This window comes from Heterodontus francisci, chromosome 30, assembly GCF_036365525.1.
Source record: "Heterodontus francisci isolate sHetFra1 chromosome 30, sHetFra1.hap1, whole genome shotgun sequence".
Classification (NCBI taxonomy): Eukaryota; Metazoa; Chordata; class Chondrichthyes; order Heterodontiformes; family Heterodontidae; genus Heterodontus; species Heterodontus francisci.
The window spans coordinates 21,281,959-21,302,922 of NC_090400.1; the positions used below are offsets into that span (position 1 = coordinate 21,281,959).

At 45.1% G+C, this 20,964-nt stretch overlaps 1 long non-coding RNA gene across 1 annotated transcript; it reads right to left on the bottom strand.

Moving 5' to 3' along the window:
- Positions 1-14,772: 14,772 nt before the first annotated feature.
- LOC137346482 (uncharacterized) lies at positions 14,773-15,842 on the bottom strand. Its single transcript, XR_010968718.1, has 2 exons — positions 15,646-15,842; positions 14,773-15,146 (listed from the first exon to the last, which is right to left on the bottom strand). It is a non-coding gene; the product is annotated as an uncharacterized lncRNA (long non-coding RNA).
- Between the last annotated feature and the right edge of the window lie 5,122 nt (positions 15,843-20,964).

The following is a 20,964-nucleotide window of genomic DNA, read 5'->3' on the forward strand; positions in this document are numbered from 1 at the left end:
CCTGACCTCATTACAGCCTTGGTTCAAACATGGACAAAAGATCTGAACTCAAGAGGTGAGGTGAGAGTGACTACCCTTGATGCCAAGGCAGCATTTGACCGAGTATGGCATCAAGGACCCCTAGCAAAACTGAAGTCAATAGGAATCGGGAAAAACTCTCCGCTGGTTGGAGTCATACCTAGCACAAAGGAATATGATTGTGCTTGTTGGACGTCATTCATCTCAGCTCCAGGTCATCACTGCAGGTGTTCCTCAGGGTAGTGTCCTCGGCCCAACCACCTTCAGCTGCTTCATCATTCTTTCAATCATAAGGACAGAAGTGGGGATGTTTGCTGATGATTGCACAATGTTCAGCACCATTCATGACTCCTCATATACTGAAGCAGTCCGTGTAGAAATGCAGCAAGACCTGGGCAATATCCAGGCTTGGGCTGATAAGTGGCAAGTAACATTTGCGCCACACAAGTGTCGGACAATGACCATCTCCAACAAGAGAGAATCTAACCATCTCCCCTTGACATTCAATGACATTACCATCGCTGAATCCCCCACTATCAACATTCTAGGGGTTACCAATGACCAGAGACTGTACTGGAGTAGCCATATAAATACCGTGGCTACAAGACAGGTCAGAGGCTAGGAATCCTGCAGCGAGTAGCTCACCTCCTGACTCCCAAAAACCTGTCCACCATCTACAAGGCACAAGTCAGGAGTGTGATTGAATACTCTCCACTTGCCTGGATGGGTGCAGCTCGAACAACATTTAAGAATCTTGACACCATCCAGGACAAAGCAGCCCACTTGATTGGCACCTCATTCACAAACATTCTCTCCCTCCACCACCGACGCACAGTGGCAGCAGTGTGTACCATCTACAAGATGCACTGCAGCAGCTCACCAAGGCTCCTTAGACAGCACCTTTCAAACCCACAACCTCTACCACCTAGAAGGACAAGGGCAGCAAATATATGGGAACACCAACGCCTGCAAGCTCCCCTCCGAGCCACACACTATCCTGACTTGGAACTATATCGCCGTTCCTTCACTGTCGCTGGGAAAAATCCTGGAACTCCCTTCCTAACAGCACTGTGGGTGTACCTACACCACATGGATTGCAGAGCTTCAAGAAGGCAGCTCACCACCACCTTCTCAAAGGCAATTAGGGATGGGCAATAAATGCTGGTCTCGCCAGCGACACCCACATATCATGAATTAATTAAAAAAAAGAATTTTTTTAAAAATCCCATTAGCTGCCTCTGCCGTGTCCTTCCCATCCACTAGCCCACGGGGCCAACTTTGCTTTAAAGTTTTCTGCTGCCCTAGCCCTGAAATTAAATCTTTATCTAGTTTCTCTCCTATTTCCCCTCATGCCCTCTCTGAGCTTATTTTGTCCATGTGACCCACCTCTTGCTCTCTTGATCCTATTCCCACTAAACTGCTGAGCTCCCAACTTCCCTTCCTGATCCTCACGTTAGCCGATATTGTTAATGGTTCTCTCAATTGGGTGTTGTTCCTCTCTCCTTTAAATCACCACTTTCCTCAAAAAACAAACCCTTGACCTCACCTCCCTTGCAAACTACTGCCCCATTTCCAAGTTTCCTTTCCTCTCCAAAGTCCTTGAACGTATTGTCACCTCTCAAATATGTCACCATCTTTCCTGGAACTCCATGTTTGCATCGCTCCAATCAGGTTTCCGCCCTTGCCACAGTATTGAATCGGCTCTTATCAAAGTCACAAATGACACCCTCTGTGACTATGACAAAAGTAAACTATCCCTTCTCGTCCTTCTTGACCTGTCTGCTGCCTTTGACACAGTTCACCAAACCATCCTCCTCTAAAGCCTCTCCAGCTGGATGGGACTACACTCACCTGGTTCCATTCTTATCTATCTATTCATATCCACAGAATCATTTGCAGTGGCCATTACCTCTGGTGCCCCCAAGGATCTATACTTGGCCCCCTCCTATTTCTCATCTACGTGCATCTGGGTGCCATTATCCGAAAGCACAGCGTTAGTTTTCACAAGTACGCTGTCGACACCGAGCTCTACCTCACCACCACTTCTCGCGACTGCTGCACTGTTGCTAAATTATCAGACTGCTTATCCAACATCCAGGACTGGATGAGCAGAAATTTCCTCCAATTAACTATTGGGAAGACTGAAGCCATTGTTTTCTGTCCCCACTCCAAACTCTGTTCATTAGCTACCGAATCCAATTCTCTCCCTGGCAACAGTCTGAGACTAAACCAGTCTGTTAGCAATCTTTGTGTCATATTTGACCCCAAGATGACCTTCCGACCACATATTCACGCCATGACTAAGCCCACCTATTTCCACCTCTGTGACAGCACCCAGCCTCATCCCTGTCTCAGTTCATCTACTGCTGAAACCCTCATTCAGACCTGCGTTGACTTGATTATTCCAATACACTCCTGGCTGGTCTCCCACATTCAACCCTCCATAAATTTGATATCATCCAAAACTCTGCTGCCCATGTCTGAACTCGCACCAAGTCGCGTTCACCTATCACCCCTGTGCTCACTGACTTTCAATGGTTGCCAGTCAAGCAATGTCTTGATTTTAAGATTTTCATCCTTGTTATCAAATCCCTGTATGGTTTGGCTCCTCCCTATATAAGTAATCTCCTTCAGCCCCACAACCCTCCAAGATATTTGCGCTAATCTAATTCTGGCCTCTTGAGCATCCCCGATTTTAATCATTCTACCATTCATGACTGCACCTTCATTTGCCTAGGTCCTAAGCTCTGGAATTCTCTCCCCATAACTCTCTCCTTCTCTATCTCATTTTCCTCCTTTAAGACACTCCTTAAAACGTACCTCTTGGACCCAAGCTTTGCTCATATCGTCTTATGCGGCTTGGTGTCATATTTTGTTTTATAATGCTCCTGTGAAACACCTTGGGGCATTATATTACATTAAAGGTGCTAAATAAATATAAATTTTGTTATTGGTTGGTCGTGAACAGTGGCTCAACAAAGTTTCTGCTTTCTTTCCTACCGTACAAGTGGCATTTCAAAAGTACTTAATTGGCTGTAAAGTGCTTTGGGGCTTCCTGAGGTCATGAAAGGCACTGTGTAAATGAAGTCTTTCTTTCTTTCATTCTTGGAAGTGCAGTTCTAAACATGTTTCCTGACAAGTGGATGAGAGTGGTTATTCTCAGTAAAGGTGACCGGCAGGTTGGGGTTTTTGTGCAATCTAACCAGTCAGGCATCGTCAACATGCACTCTACACTGTCACAAATACAGAATCATATAGTGCACAATAGTCTACCCAGCTTTCCTGACGACTGACTCTTGTCAAATGTCGGTTCCATAGGCGAAAGCAACCCTTGAAGATCTCACACAAGTAACCATTTATCATACATGACTGCAGACAGTGCTTATCAGCAGGCAATTCAACCATGGAAGGCATCACAGCCTGATCCATTCCTTGCTTAGCACTCCTGCCCCAGCTTAGATCTGTTAACTCAGCATGGACCAGGGAATCACCCCAATTGGGAAAACCCAACTTTAAGGTTTTCAGAATAGTTTGGCTGATATTTATGTTGTTCCTGTAGGAAAAAAATAGACATATACAAATTTGTTAGAAAACAACATTTTAAAAAATGAGTTTGCATTGACCTCTTTTGCCTTTGCAGCTCTCAACTATTTAGAGGTTTTATGAATCCATTTACTTCATAGATCATTGATCACTACTTGGTTTGATGAAAATATGTAGATAATTGTCGTTGTCATCTTGTTGAGCCATTTAAGAATGCTCATAGAACAGATATGGGCGCTAGCTTGTTAAAGCCTCCAAGGATAAGTGATGTGATTGGAATGAGACAAGCTCCTTTAAAATCACGAGGCTCAGTTTCATCTTGGAGGCATAAAAGCACTTACAGAGGTAATTATTTGCCCTGTTAACACTGAATGCTAACACATAGCGTTCAGATCTACCAGTGTTCAATTCACTGTTAATGTAATCCATCCCATGAGAAATTAGTTGAAATGATTCAGATTCCTCAGTCAAACTTGAAATGAGCAGCATTGACCTGCTTCAATAGGCCTGGAACGTAATGCTCTGGCAGCAAAAGAGGGGAGCATACATTACAGACAATGCCACCTCCATAGGGGCGAATTTCAGACTGCAAAGCTCAGAGGACTTTACAAGGCTCTTACTGATAAGTGCATGCAGTGAAGGAAGAGGACGTGTGCAGTTCAGAATAGTTCAAATGTAATGTTCAAACTATCACTATTGTTACAAAAGTGCTTCTGTGTTTTGTTCAACATATTTTTTGAGGATTGATTTTTGAAAGATTGAAGAAATGTTAAACTTTGGGGTTTTCAAAGGGTGTCACGTAAAGGCCACTTGACTTTGAAAAACAGTCCTTGGAAATGTTTCTTAAAAGGGGCACTGAGAAGTCTTGTGAGGACAACAAGCCTTTCTAGGAAACCACCTGACTTCTAGCAACAACAACAAGCCTTTCTAGGAAACCACCTGACTTCTAGCTCAATAAACACAGAGAATTTTGGACACTTGGAGAAATTGTTTACAAAGAAATGACTGGTCAAGATTGATGGAGGTCAAAAGGTTGACCTCCTGTTGTCAGTTTCACTTTTGAATTGTTTTGAGTTAGGGTTGAACTGTATAAAAAGGAAGAAAACTTCCAAGGAACGAAGAGAATTTCCAAGGAGAGGAGAGAATTCCCAAGGAAGGAGAGAAGAATACAACCCAGCTCTGCTTTCCAGCAGCTCTGTAAAAGACCCGAGAAGTCCACGGTGTCAACTCATCTCATCTGCTGTCTTTGAAGAAAAGCCTGCTAAATTAATTCTCAATGCCGCCTGAAAAGAACTGTTCTAAAAGATCCCAGTGACCCATCTACGTGCCCTCGGAGGCCAAACTGTATGCCAGTTTTGGAATACAACACATCCCATCTGCTGTTTCTTCAAAAGTGACCAAGTATTCAGCCCAATTATTTTGTCTGTAACAGAGCTCAAAACACAAAAATCCCTTTATTTTTCTGGTTAACCGGTGTGTGTGTGTGTGTGTGTGTGTGTGTGTGTGTGTGTGTGTGTGTGTGTGTGTGTGTGTGTGTGTGTGTGTGTGTGTGTGTGTGTGTGTGTGTGTGTGTGTGTGTGCGTGCGGCTAAGGTAAAAAGGGAACTTTAATATTTCAATCTGTGTGTTTATGCTATACTTCATTATTCTATTAAGACTTGTTTTATAATAAACTGATAATTTTGTTGTTCATTAAAGAAACCTCGTTGGTGTGTTTTATTCTGGGATAAAAACAGAATCTCTGATTGACCGTATTGGTAAGTGGGAAAATGTAAATATATGTTGTGACCTGTGGAGAAGTGTAACTAGAATGAACAGTGCACTTCTCCCGCCCTGGTAACAATACCCACTAACAGTTTGCAGATCTTTTGACCTCTGACTTCTTACATAGACAGACATTCGGCTTCCAACAGTCTCCAGGATATCACTGAATTCCTAGATCAGATTGTGTGAATGTCAGGGCAAATAACATAGAGAATGGATCAACTTGCTCCTTCAATCTCCTGATTTTATATGAAACTTCAACACTAGAGTGGACACTGAATTCCAAAACATCTCTCTCCCAGTACTACTTTATATTATGGCTACTAAACTGGCTAACAGGCCTGACCTGGTTTGGAGTCTCTCTTAATTCACACTCGCTGTTGCTGCATTCAATTTTGAAATCTATTTTTTTGTCGTAATATTTTCTGTGCCAGCATAATGAATATCTTGCACACACTTTTATTTCCCTCTCCATTTTTATGGAAGCTTTCAGTTTGCTAAAACACATTCCTAGAATCTTAGCAATTCCAGCTGCTGTACATATTGCAACAAGTAAAGCTGGGAGAATGGGAATACCTTTGGCTGTTCTACAGTCGGTCAATGAACTGGATGAGGAGGACCAATATTTGGAACAAAGTGTTCAGCTCCAATGACATCTCACGGGGTGTATTCACTGCCATCAATACTCTCTGTTTATAGGTTCTAGCACTTCTACCATAGGAAGGTTGTCTTCAGCACCTCCACATCATTGTAGAAGCAGTGACTGAGCTATGCCACCTGCTGTGAGCTGAATTACAGACAACCAGCAAAGCGTGGGGGCGGCTCTCCTCAGAGCTGTGAAGATCACAGCTTCCTTGAGTTTCTATGCAACACAATCCTTCCAGGTCACCACAGGGCACATCTGCCAGATAAATAAAATGCTGCAGGGGCTGGCAATGTGAAAAAAGATCAGAAAATGTTGGAAATGCTCAGCAGGTCAGACAATCTAGTAAGAACAGACAAGGTGATGTTTCGGAGGCAGACCCTTTATCAAAAATGGAAGACATTACCAATGAACAGCATTTGAAAAGGAACACAATATGAGGAAGGTGGAGGATCAAACAGAAATAAACACAAGAGAAAATAAATAAGCTATAAAGTGCTTAGGTTCAAAACAAGCAATGATCAAGTGACAAAAGTGATATTGGCATTAAACAATAGAAGAAATTATGAAAGAAATAATTGAAATGCCGACACAGAGACCATGTGAATTACTTAAAGAGCTACGGGATAGGTAGGTAGAAAGGGAAGCTTGAAAAACCAGCAAATCAGAGCAGGCTGTGGCACCCTGGAGCCCTGTAGACAAGCCGTCTTACAATTCATTCCTGGTGCCATGTTTGCCAGGGGAAACTTTCCTCACTTTCCCAGTGGAAAGGAGATACTAATTGGAGAGGGCACAACACTTCAACTTGTTAGCAGGTTCAGTTGGGAACCCATGTGGTATCAGGGCTCCACATATCAACCCTGTTGCATACATCAACAGGAAGTGGCACCACTCTATGAAAGTGCAGAAATGTGCTCCTGTTAAAGCATGTTACATAGGAACATCGGAAGATAGGAACAGGAGTAGGCCATTCTGCCCCTCGAGCCTGTCCCACCATTCAATGAGATCATGGCTGATCCGCGGTCTAACTCCATATCCCTTAATATCTTTGCTTAACAAAAATCTATCTATCTCAGATTTAAAGTTAACAACTGTTCTAGCTTCAACTGCTGTTTGTGGGAGAGTGTTCCAAACCTCTACCACCTTTTGCGTGAAGAAGTGCTTCCTAACATCTCTCCTGAACGTTCCGGTCCTAACTTTTAGGCTATGTCCACTAGTTTTAGAATCTCCAACCAGTGGAAATAGTTTATCTTTATCTAGCCTGTCTTTTCCTGTTAATATCTTGAAGTCTTCGATCAGATCAGCCCTTAACCTTCTAAATTCTAGCGAAAACAGGCCTAAATTGTGTAATCTTTCCACGTAACTTCACCCCAGTCGTTCCGGTATCATTCTTGTAAACCTACGTTGCACTCCCTCCAAGGCCAATATATCCTTCCTAAAATGTGGTGCCCAGAACTGCTCACAGTATTCCAAGTGGGGTCCAACCAGGGTTTTGTACAGCTGCAGCATAATTGCCCGTCCCCTTGTTACATCTAGGACATATTGCTGTAGGAAACTATCCCGGACACATTCCAGAAATTCACTACCTTTCTGACAGGTGCTAGTCTGCCTCTCCCAATCTATGGGAAAGTTAAAATCCCCCACTAATACTACTCTGCCTTTGTTACACACTTGCCTAATGTGTGCATTTATACAATCTAACACCTCAGAACTGCTACCAGGGGGTCTATACACAACACCTATTACAGTTTTAGATCCTTTTATTTATTTAGAGATACAGCATTGAAACAGGCCCTTCGGCCCACTGAGTTTGTGCTGACCAATGACCACCCATTTATACTGATTCTACATTAACCCCATATTCCCTACCACATCCCCACCATTCTCCTACCTACACTCGGGGCAATTTACAATGGCCAATTTATCTATCAACCTGCAAGTCTTTGGCTGTGGGAGGAAACTGGAGCACCCGGTGGAAACCCACACGGTCACAGGGAGAACTTGCAAACTCCGTACGGGCAGTGCCCAGAACGGAACCCGGGTCACTGGAGCTGTGAGGCTGCAGTGCTAACCACTGCACCACTGTGCACTGTTCCTCAGTTCCACCCATAAGGTCTCCACTGGATGCTTTCCCCTCATTATATCCTCCCTCACCAATGAGGTGATAGTATTTCTAATCAGTAAGGCTACTCCACCCCCTCTGCCATTTTCCCTGTCCCTCCTGTAAACTTTATAACCAGGTATATTTAGTTCCCAGTCCTGATCATCCTGCAGCCACATCTCCGCAATGGCCACCACATCTCATCTAGTTTATTCCTTATACTCTGTGCATTTGTATAGAGAACTCTTATTTGGGCTTAACCCCCTAACCTGTCCCTCAGCACTGATGCCTTATTCACCTGTTTATTATTTCTCTCTTCTGGTTTAACCAGTATACTTCTTGCAGTTTTGCCATTACGGGCAGTTCCTGAAGTAGGGTTCCTGACGGTTTCTTTACTCTCTGCCCTGTTACTTGTTTTTGAAACTGTATTGACTTCCCCCTCCCCCTCCACCGCCCCCCCCCCCCCACCCGTTTGCTAGTTTAAAGTCCTTGTGACCACCCTATTTATCCTTTCCGCTGGGACACTGGTCCCAGATTGGTTCAGGTGGAGTCCGTCCCAATGGTACAGTTCCCTCCTGTCCCAATATTGATGCCAGTGCCCCATGAAATGAAACCCCTCTTTCCCACACCACTCCTTTAGCCACGTGTTTACTTCCCTAATTTTCTAATCCCTATGCCAATTCGCACGTGGTTTGGGTAATAATCCAGGGATTGTAACCCTTGAGGACCTGTTTTTTAATTTTGTTCCTAGTTCCTGATAATCCTCAAACATGTCCTCTTGCCGAGTCTTGCTTATGTTGTTTGTCCCAACGTGGACCACAACAACAGATCCCCCCCCCCTCCCTCTCCAATATCCTTTCAAGCCGGTTAGAGATGTCCCTCACCTTGGCACCGGGTAGGCAACATACCATGCGGGACTCTCGGTCCTGCTTACAAAGGATGCTATCCGTACCCCTAATCATGAAATCCCGTACCACTGCCACTTTTCTTTTTGCTCCCCCCACTTGAATGGCCTCCTGTACCACGGTGCAATGATCAGTTTGTTCATCCTCCCTACAGTCCTTTTCCTCATCCACACAGGGAGCAAGTATCTCGTACCAGTTAGACAAGGTCAAGAGCTGAGGCTCCTCCATTACTGAATTCAGGATCCCTCTACCTGCCTCACTTGCAGTCATACCCTCCTGTCCCTGACCACTGGCCGAATTTGAGATACTTAATCTACGGGGTGTGACTGCCTTAAGCATAGTGTCCAGGAACCTCTCCCCCTCCCTGATGTGCCGCAGTGTCTGAAGCTCAGATTCCAGCCCATCAACTCTGAGCTGAAGTTCTTCGAGCTGCAAGCACTTGCCGCAGATGTGGTCACTGTGGCTCGCAATGGGATCTACTAGCTCCCACATCATGCAGCTATGGCACATCACCTGCCCTGCCATCTCTACTTTACTTTAGTTAATTAGTTTTTCAAATTTTTCAAATTAGTTTTTCAAATTTAGTGCAGATTCCCTACCAGTTTTCCTGTCACACCACTTTTTTCAGATTTTTCTCAGTTTCAGTTAGAACACTGAAGCAGTGAAAGCAGCTCCGCCCCTCCCGGTCCACTCTACCTCCGCTTCTCGGTGACTAGACCGCAAAATCCCCGAGTTAAGTCATTTATACTCACAGCTCCGATGCAAACAGGTAGCTTCTTTCCTGCTCTCTCTGTTGATTGTGACGTCTCTATGACGTCCATTTTTGATTTTTCCCCTGCTCCGCTCTCCCACTCTCTCAGACTGTTAAAGCCTTGGGGAACTGCCATCACTGCACAGTACTGAGAGTGCTTGAATTATTTGACAGCTCCCAGAGAATGAATGCATGGCTTTTGGAAGATCAGGGTGATCCTTTCAACGATGGACAGTGCCCCCAATTAGAAACTTGTTTCACAGAAACCGATTACAGATACAAGATCCTCCAATGCCGCCACCCAAGTTGCCACTGAGCACATTGTAGGGATTGGGCACAACATTTCCATTGTTTGGAACCTAAGTGAGACAGTGTTCGACAGTCCAACCAAAGCCTCCAAATCATCACTGTCTGCATTTGAAAAGGAACTCACTTGCAGAAAGCTGATGAGGCCCATAGATCTGCAAGGTGAGGAGAGAGAGATGTGCGAGAATGATGTATGGGGAATTATGCTCTTGTAAAATTCTGTGACCAAGAGCCATTGCCAGTTTGTTTTTCCAAAGAGTTTCCCCACTCGAATGCTGCAAGAACACACTACATGTTCCCTTCCCATGAACTAACATCATGTAGGCTCTTTCTCAGCACTTAGTCCCTTTTCACAATCCTAACCAACTAAACACTCTCTGTACATGGAAGATATAAAAAGACCAATGCTTATTTTACGCAAGTTTCATGTCCTACATCTGTGCTTTCTCTTGCTGACCCTATAAAGTCTGCATGACAAAAATGTAATGGATTAGCCTACATAGTTTTGGATTTGTGGCTGTCCTTTTAAATCTAGTCAACAACGACTCATTTATAAAGCACCAATAACATAGTTACATGACCCAAGGTCAGGATGATTATCGAACAAAATTTGACACCGAGTCACATAAGGAAATATATCAGAACAGGTAACCAAAGGGTTGTTAGAAGGTTTAAAGGAGCATCTTAAAGGAGGAGAGAGAGGTGGAGAGGTTTTGGGAGAGAAAACCAGAACTTAGAGTTTGGCAGCTGAAGGTCAATGAGGAGTGATTAAAATAGTCATAATAGTAATCCTTTTGATGTAAATGGCGAGGTACTGTCTGCCAAGAACCTCTGCAGCTGACCCTGGAAGATTTTTCTGGGATCAAGGAGAGTTTTCTTCATAATGGGGACACCCATGATACCAGGAGTGTAACTAGAGCACCCACCATCAACAAACCCAGAAGGTCTTTGCCAAAAAGTCCTGGTTCAGACTGGCATTGGGGGGGTGGCGGAGATTCTGGGCCCCCTTGGAATTCTTTCTGCATTGTTCCCTGAGGCCCAGTTAAAAATAAATTACATTCCTATATGGTTCCCACATGCAGCATTGGCTGCCGAGTACATCTGACCCTTTGTAGGGTGAGAAAGGATGAACACTTTACTAACAGGCCAGCTGTAATCCCTTACTGAAGGGCAGGATCTGGCGGGTCTGGGTCCCAGTCCCAGTCCTGTTTCCCAATCCTTCCAGCTATTATTACAACAGCAGTCTGCTGAAAGGGTTGTGGAGTTTCAGGGACGAGGAGTTTGAAGCCTGCGAGACAACTATAAACAAACCTTTTCCCATTCTGCTGCAAAGTCATCAACCTGAAATATTAAGCAGGATTTTATTTCAGCGACGGGTGCCCTGGCAATGGGCCGGAAGATGGGGGGCGGGGGTGGCGGGGGCAACTGCATCTCAACCCTTTATTGGACCTTTAGCCAAATTCAACAGTGGGCAGGCAATTAACTGCCTGCTGTCGGGGATACTGTCCCCTTTAAAGGATAAGTTCCCGCCCCAAGAGATGCTGGCCAGTCAGAGGCCAGGCAGTTCAGCAGTGCCAGAAGCAGTGTCCACTGCTGGGACTGCAGGAGGTCCGGAGCAGTGTAGATGGAGGAGACCCTGAGACCAAGATAAGTGGGGTCGGGGTCACCAGGGCCAGTCAGGCAGACCGCGGCAAGGAGTTGGGGAGGTGGTTGGTGAGGGCGGAGTGGAGGTGTCTTGCCATGGGGGTGGCCTTTGCCACTGGGGGGGCCCTCTGTGGGCCATGGATATCCCCTAGAGGGGGGAACCCCCCACAACCCTGAGCCCGCCAGGAAGTCACCAGGTCTCACCTGGCAGTGTTTCCATGCGGCAGCGTGCCTCTCTGATGTTGGCTAAATGTCAGCAAAGACTGGAAGCATCTCTTAAGTGGCCCATTAGGGTCATTTAAGTGGCTTAATTGGCCTCCCAGTGGACTTCCCATCCACCACTGTGCCCGCCATGGACAAAATGGCATGGGGGCAGGACAATGTCAGGCAGTGTACCCAACACCACCCCACGCCATTTTGTCTGCCCCTCCTCATGCCTCCCATCAGCTTTCCATCCAATCTCCAAGGGCCGGATAAAACCCAACCCATTAATTCTGATTCTCTCTCCACAGATGCTGCCTGACCTGCTGAGTATTTCCAGCATTTTCTAATTTTATTATAAGTAAACCTGTGTGCCAGCCAAATTCGACACATGTTGCAAGGTCAGTTCAATTTGTTTCTGAACAGTGGGTTTGAAAGAAGCACTCAAGCCACTTTTGAACAAACACAGACTGTGAAAATTGTTTAGTTAAAAGCCTCCGAGACAATTAGTTTTGAATCGGAGTGTCATTTATCAGCATCCAATTAAATCATGGCAGCCTGTGAAAGAGTATTTAAGGGATTGCAAGCTTCACAGAAAAAATAGAAGTTATAATAGCTAACGCCTGTAGTTAGAAATGGTGCATGTATATAAGAGTTATCTAGAAACAATTAGCATAGTGTTAGATTGCAACTGTCATTGCCATACCACTTTGGATCTAAAATCATAACACTTGCATTTCTAAATGTCGTCCATGGCCCCAGGATATCCCAAAGCACTTTACAGCCAATACTTTTCAAAAGCTTACTCTTATAGTGTAGGAAATGTGGCAACTAATTTGCATATAGAATGACCACACAAACAGCAATGTGATAAAGTTCAGATAATCTGTTTCGCAATGTTGTTGGAGAGGTAATAAATATTGGCTAGGACAATGGTGATAATTCCCCAGCACGTCTTGAAACAGTGCCATGGGACTTTAATCATCCTCTTGAGAATGCAGACATGTCCTCAGTACAACATTTCATCTGAAAGATGGCAGTCACATCCTCCAGTGCAGTGCTCCCTCATTGCAGCCCCTCCGACAGTGCAGCCTTCCCTAAGTACTGCCCTTCCTCATTGCTGCCCCTCTGACAGTGCAACCTTCCCTCAGTATTGTCCCTCCGACAGTATAGCCCTCCCTCAGTACTGGCCTTCTGACAGTGCAGCACTCCCTTAGTACTGCCTCTCTGACAGTGCAGTCCTCATTCATTGCGCCCCCACCTCCCCCACTGTGCAGCCCTCCCTCATTGCTGTTCTTCTGACTGTGCAGTGCTCCCTCAGTACAGTCCCTCTGACAGAGCAGTGCTCCTTTAATACCGTCCCTTCGACAATGCAGTGCTCCCTCAGTACTGTCCCCCAACAATGCAGCGCTCCCTCAGTACTGTCCTTCTGACAGTGTAGCCCTCCCTCAGTACTGTCCCTCCGACAGTACGGCACTCCCTCAGTACTGTCCCTCCGACAGTGCGGCACTTCCTCAGTACTGTCCCTCCGACAGTGCGGCACTCCCTCATTACTGGATTGAAATGACATCCTAGAATATATGCTCAAGCCTCTGAGCCCACAATCCTCTGACTGAAAAGGGAGAGTGCTGCTGACTGAGCCAAAGCTCAAACCGTGAATATACACCGACTGAAAGACTTGTTTTGTTAAAAGTATGGTAGACAAGTTTAGAAGTTAACTAATAGACTTTTTATTGAAATATCTAATTGTATTATTGTTGGTTATTTGCTTTTTAATTGTTTAATAAGCACAAATATTTTAAACTTAAAATGTGCTCTGATGTGATGCTCTGTTACTTTTTGAGAGAGAAAGCGGCTATAGAGGCAGGGATAAATTTCTGAAATTTAAAATAATTGACACCATGGATTTTTTGTTGATTTTCCTGGTCTATTACTGAAAGCTTGCCCAGGCATCAAGTCGAGAACAGGCACTCAAAATTAGAGGGTGTGATTTAAGATACAGGAGCCAGTCAGAGAGACCTAACAGTTCCCCTATCATGACATCCAATGTCAAGGGATTTCTCCTCCAACAATGAACCCAGAGTTGAAAAGAGGATTTTTAGTTTGTGTTACTGAGATATAATGCTCCTGGGCATATTGTATAATGATTGAATTTGTCAAATTGCAGGATAATTTTCTCTTGCAATTGTACAATTTATTTTATCATTGAGAATCTAAGTGAAGGCTAACAGTGCAGGGACCACCAAGATTGGAAAGAGTAGGAAACAAAATGGGGTAAATCAGCTAGTTATTTAACTAGTTATGCCAAGCTTGAGCATTAAAAGTTGTTGAGTGTAGGAGGAACACAGCCTGAAGGAGGGAGGAGTTCCACATTTTTCCACCAATTTCCACTTGGTAAAGAATGAGTTAAAATAGAGCACAAAGACATTAACCAAATAAGCCTTCATCTGTTTGGACAGTGGACATGTGCATTCATCATTGCTTCATTCCAGCTCGCAAAGCAATCTAATGTCAAATGCTCCATCAACTGAAATTGCAATCAATGCAAGGCTGTAGCATCAGTAATGGACTTTCTATTTTACACAATTTTTAATAGACTCTGCATTCCTCATTGCTTTTAAAACCTGAAAGAATCATAGGAGGTTATATATGCAAATTTATGCAAACATATGCTCAAGTAAACAGTTTTAAATATAGTTCTGTCCCAGGATCATTGGTGATTGGATTGATCTCCCACAGGATGGTATAATTCAATACAAACTGATGGTTTTGTTTAAGTGTATTTTAATTCACATAACTACCAGGAATAAATCAATGCTAATCATATAGTCACTCTCAACAGCTTCTATTTCCTTTTTGCACAAATTTAATTGAAACAGAAATAGCACCAAAAAATATTTAAGAAGTTGGTAACATTTTTTATTCTTTATATTTATTCATTCACAGGATTTTGGCATCGCTGACAAGGTCAGCAATTATTGCCCTTGAGAAGGTGGTGGTGAGCTGTCCGTGTGGTGTAGGTACTCCCACAGTGCTGTTAGGAAGGGAGTTCCAAGTTTCAAGACTTTGACCCTTACTTTATGGTGATCTATTTCCAAATCTGGATGGTTTGTGACTTGGAGGTGGTGGTGTTTCCATGTGTCTGCTGCGTGGTAGAGGTCGTGAGTCTGGGAGGTGCTCTCAAAGAAGAGTTGGTGATGTGCAGCTGTGAGTTGGTGAGTTGGAATTTTTATCTAGTAGCCTGCCCACTCAAGAGCTGGTGGCCATTTTCCTGCAAGAGAGTAGACAGTGAGTATCCACTATTCGACCATAGAGGGCATCACAGCTCAACTGATTGCTACCCTCAGCTGACTCCGACATAGTGGGCTGGATTTTAAGAGTCCGCTGCCGAAGCGTGATATTAAGCGCAGCGGCTCATTTAAATAGCCAGAGCAGCCACACCCCGCCCCCGCCAATCTCGTGGAGGCGGCAGGCTGTCCATCCCCAGCAATGGCGTCAGCTGCCTGTGCACAGGCACTGCCGCCATTTTACATTTTTAAAGAAATATCCCCCCAAAACGAAATAAATAAATTTCTTATGCCCCTTTCCCACACCCCAATAACAATTACAATAACTATTTGCCCTTTCCCCCAAAAGACTTAGCTTTTACATCTGACTTACCCCCCGACAAACTGCACAAAGTTTGAGGTTCAACCCTTCCCACCACCCCTGACACCCATTCGGTGTATTTGATCCTGTCCCCCACCAGCCCCCCGCACTGACAAACTTACCCCCTCCCCGCCAGTGTGACATTGTGTTTCCCCAGACGGGGATCTGAAGACTCAGAAGTGCCAGCCACTGTGCCGAGGATTGCGGTGAGCCGGTAAAATTCCTGGTGAGGTTATGTTAATTTATTTATTTCATTAATTTACATATTTAAATTCGGGTCCAATCGCCCAGCGGAGGCGGGGCTGCCACGGCGAATCGCTGCCACCAGGAAGATTGGGCCAGGCCCTGCTGGCGTCGAGGTCCATGACGGACCTCATCCGGAGCCATCGTCAGGGCCGCCACGGACCACCACACTGAGTGCTTTGTAAAATCCATCCTGTTACTGAGTAACAAGCAAGAGCAGGAACTTCGACTGTGTTTTGTCTTCATTGGATGCCACTAAGCCAACTGTAGCATGCTAACTGCTGTTATTGCTGCGATCAGCTTGATCAGCACAGACTGCATTGTATTGGGAAGGCTGCAGGCCTGGATAGGTTCACCACCACACAAAACAATACTTTTACCACTAAACCATCTGTGGAAATTTTCTTTAAATCTCACACTGGCAGAAAAAACACAATCTTACCTTTTCCTTTACTTCAGATCCTATCACACTCATTCTCCAACCATGAGGAACAGGCAGCCGCTCTGGGATGTATTAAACTCAAAATGGGCTAATGAGTGCCTAAAAATGATGAAGAGAGTAATGCGAACATGTTAAGCATTTATACCAGTTTTTGCCCATCAGACATTGCACCCTATTACTGGGAACGATAAATTTTAAAGTGCACTATGCCTTTCATATAATCAGATTCGAAATGTAAGTGAATTCTTTTGTAAAAGTTACATTCCCCGAGTCATGCATAAAATAGTTTTATTTGCACAAACAAACAAAAATTTTAAAAGCTTGTCATGTTGAAATTATGAAATGTAACAGCACCAAGGGGATTAGTTACAAAGGTTTTTTTTTTATAAGCCTCCATTAAATAAGATAATGCTTACAGTTCTGCTCCTGTGTTGTGATTTATTGCTTTAAGGCATTGTTTTAATAGCTTACCTTGGTGCAATTATGTGGTTTCCTAGCCTAATTTGCAACCCAGGTTTTGAAAACAGCCTTCATTTCTCAAGTGATAAAAATATAACGGCATTCAAATTTAAAATGTACACTGCAGTGTGATTGGAGGTTTACTAACAACAGCAAAATCTTAGAATTGAAACCTATCATTCTTGATTAATACCTGAATTCCTATTTTTATTCTGTTCATTAAATTGAGCAATGCTGCAAGATTAACTTTGTACCATATTGAAAACCTCTGGAATGCTTTCCATTCACTGCAGAGAATGGAACTGGAACTAACCCAGACACAAGGGATGTAAATTCTCTCTCTCTCTTTCTCTTTCTGTGTCTAAAGCTTGAAATACTTACCAGAGAAATTATTTCTGGCACATTGTGCTGGCCGCAAGCTCGGAATGCAAAATTAGTTCTCAGATTTTTGTAAAAACGCGAAGAACAACTTGTATTTATATAGCACCTTTAGCATAAAAAAACCCCCCAAAGTGCTTGAGAAAGGCATAAAAATGGGCACAGAGTCAAAGAGTTAGCTTTTAGGACAGATGACCAGGAACTTGATCAAAGAGGTAGATTTTAAGGAAGGATTTAAAGGAGGGGAGGGAGATGATGAGACTGAGGAGTTTGGCAGAGGGTGAGACTGAGGTGGCCTGAATGGAAAGGAGATTTGTGGGGGTGGGAGGTGGTATTGCACAGGAGACTAGAATGAGAAGAACAAAGAATTTGAAAGGGGGATGGGAGAGGGTTGGGGTTGGAAGAGTTGCAAAAATAGGGCAGGATGAGGAATTTAAACATGAGGATGAGAATTTTAAATTTGTGGGATTAGGGGCTCAGAGCCGATGTTAGTCAGTGAGGGCAGGACAGATAGGTTGAGGTTTCAGTAGCAGATGGGTTGCGATAGGGACAGAGGTGGAAGTAAGCAATTTTTGTGATTGAAAGGATATGGGGTCAGAAACTCAGCTTGAGTTCAAATAGGACAGCAAGATTGGGAGCAGTCTGATTCAGCCTGAGGAATCAGGTGGCCTGGGGAGGGGGGTTGACAGTGAAGATATGAAGTTTGGCGCCATAAATAATATAAAAACAGAAAATGCTGGAAACACGCAGCAGGTTTTGTGGCATCTGTGCAGAGAGAAACAGAGTTAATGTGCTGAATTTTCCCAACCCTGCAGAGCTGGTGTTGGAGGCAGGAGGGCAATCCTGCCTCTGGGGGACTTTGCTAGGGCAGACAGGGAACTAGGTTGGCTGCCTGTTCCATGAGGCATCAGCCAATTAGGACAATTAAGACCCCACATAGGGGTGATTTTGTGATGGAAGCTCTATTTTCCCACCCAGAATGGCCCCACACCATGTCCGAAGGCCTATGGCTCAAATGAGGTGGCCTTCCGGCAGCAGGCCAGGTGGCCATCAGAGCTGGAGGATCCATTGCCCAATGGCAGCGCTACAGGGATGAAAGGCAGCAACTGCATCCGAAAACAATCCTGCAGTGGTGTTTCCCTTCCACCCTGATGACCCTACTGTCTTTGAGCCTTTTTATTTGAGGACTTCAGTGTAGGCAACCGAGATCCCCTTCATGTTGAGGTGCCCTCATGCTCACCTGCCTGTATCAGAAGTGCCCACCACTCCCAGTGGGCATCACTTCAGGTCTTCTGATTAGGCATCCAGCCTCGGGAACACCCACTGTCATCCTTAATAGGACGGTGAGCGCAGAGGCTGCCAACTAGGAGGCCATCTCCCAGAAGGCCGCGCCAGTGGGTACGCTGACAGCATGGGCGGGCTTGGAGCACCCATATGGGCCTCACGTTGGGGTCCTGACACCTGCCGAAAAATCCAGCTCATGTGTCTTCCCAATGTTTAACTGGAGGAAATTACATCTAAATCTGGGTATTGGACAAGCACAGAGGCAGAGGAGGGGTTAAAAGAGATGGTGGAGAGGGTGTCATCAATGCATATGTGGAAGCTGACCCCATGCAATTTTGGAGCTCAACACTCCAGCCATCTATTAATCATTCATGACTGAACATGCATTCAGCAGCAGGAAGGATCCCCTCACCAGCACTATTCAGAGATCATCAACTGCTTTCAGGATAGTTGTTCATTGATTTCTTCTGGTTATCCCTATAATTGTACAAGTGCTTAATGTTTTACAGAGTTCTTTAATGTTGCTAAAGTAGTGTGGCAGGTGCTGAAGGACTTGGCATGACGTCAAGTCTTCTGCACAAACCAGTAGCTCCCAGACATGGGTGCACCAGTGGGCTTTCCCCTTGGAATACAACATAACTGGGCGAATGAGCAGAAAGTACACAGAGCAGGACAAATTCCTAGAACAGAGAGGATGAGGAAGGGTAGAAGGATTCTCAGCAGGAGGCCATTTCCGCCCAGGGTATTCAGAAAGCACTTACCTGAACATCAGTGAGGAATAGTGTGTGAGACATCTGCGCTTCAGTAAGGACATCCTCACTGATATCTGCACCTGCTGTAGACACAACTGTAACCTCAGAGCAGGGCAAGGACTGCAATGCCAGTGCCTGTGAAGGTGTCCTTGGCCATGAGCTTTTTCTATCCACTGTGCCCAAGGGAGGTTCCTGACACCCTGTATGCAAAGAGGGGTAACTACATTTTAATCTTACCAGACAGCAGTAGGCAGATCGTGCATGCAGCTTCGTGAGGATTGCAGGCTTCCCCATGGTGCAGGGTGCCATTGGCTGCATGTACATCACTTTCCGGGTGCTGTATGTCGACTCTCAGATGTACCCCAACCAAAAGAGATTCTGTTCCATCAAAGTCCAGATGGTGTGCAACCATTCACAGAGCACCAAGCAGGTCAGCATCCACTATCCTGGCAACAGTCATGATACCTTCATTCTGTGCTGTCATCTGCATTTCAGCCACCATGATGAACCAAAGGGTGGCTACTGGGCGACAAGGATTATCTGCTGACGACATGGTTCATGACTCCAGAGCACAATCCACATATATTGGCAATATAAACACAATGAAAGCCGTGCTACCAAACAAAATGTGATAGAGCAGACCATTGGTGTGCTGAAACATTTCCTGTGCCCAGACCACTCTGGAGGATCCCTGCAGTACTCAGCAGAGTGGGTGTCAAGATTTGTGGTGGTCTGATGCATGCTGCACAACCTCACCATCAAGAGGTGACAACCCCTACCACCAGTTACATGGTGATCAACTGAGGAAGAGGAGGAGGAGGAAGAAAAGGAAGGGAGGACGCAATGTAGACAGCCCTTTTCTGGCCAGGCTGTCCACATACAACTCATCTGACTATGATACCAATAAACACAGCCCAATTCCCCATTCAACAACCATCCCACACTTTACCTTCCCTCTGTCTATGACCATCACAGTGTCTGCTTGGCCACAATGCAAAATAAAAGCAAACACAAAATACATTCCCACATTAAGTCATTGCCATATTGCATACAAACGCCAATTAAATCACCCTTGTGCCTTCCCTTAATGTTATCTTCTATGTGCCCTTTACTGGCCTGGTGCTCCTGCCCCAGTGGCTGAAGCATGGCTGGTGGAAGGTTGTTGACTTTCAGTGGAGGAGATGGCAGTCTGGCCAAGTATGATTACCTCGAACACCTCTGGGTCTAGAAGGCCGGCCTTGGACTGCACCATCTTAGCATGGGCAGGAACAGTCTGGGCTGGCTGACTGCCAGGCAACAGCAAGGGCACTGTGGCAGAGTTGGGAGGATTATTGCTGTCTTTCAGAGAGAGGACAACAGGTTTGTCCTCCATGGAGCCACTGCCACTCCCCAGGGTGAAACTTCAGCAATCCTAGCAGTCTGTTGGCAGATTGCTGGACTGCTGCGACACTCTGCAAGTCCCTTTAAACACTGGTATCTGCAGCCATGATGGCAGGATCTGAGCTTCCACATCAGCAAGCTGACCTGTAAGGAGATGGGTGGTGGTGATAGGAGATTTTAATTTTCCCAACATTGACTGGGATTCACTTAGCGTTAGAGGTCTAGATGGAGCAGAATTTGTCAGGAGCATCCAGGAGGGTTTTCTAGAGCAGTATGTAAATAGTCCAACTCGGGAAAGGGCCATACTGGACCTGGTGTTGGGGAATGAGCCGGGCCAGGTGGTTGACGTTTCAGTAGGGGACTACTTCGGGAATAGTGATCACAATTCCGTAAGTTTTAGAATACTCATGGACAAAGACGAGAGTGGTCCTAAACGAAGAGTGCTAAATTGGGGGAAGGCCAACTATACCAAAATTCAGCAGGAGCTGGGGAATGTAGATTGG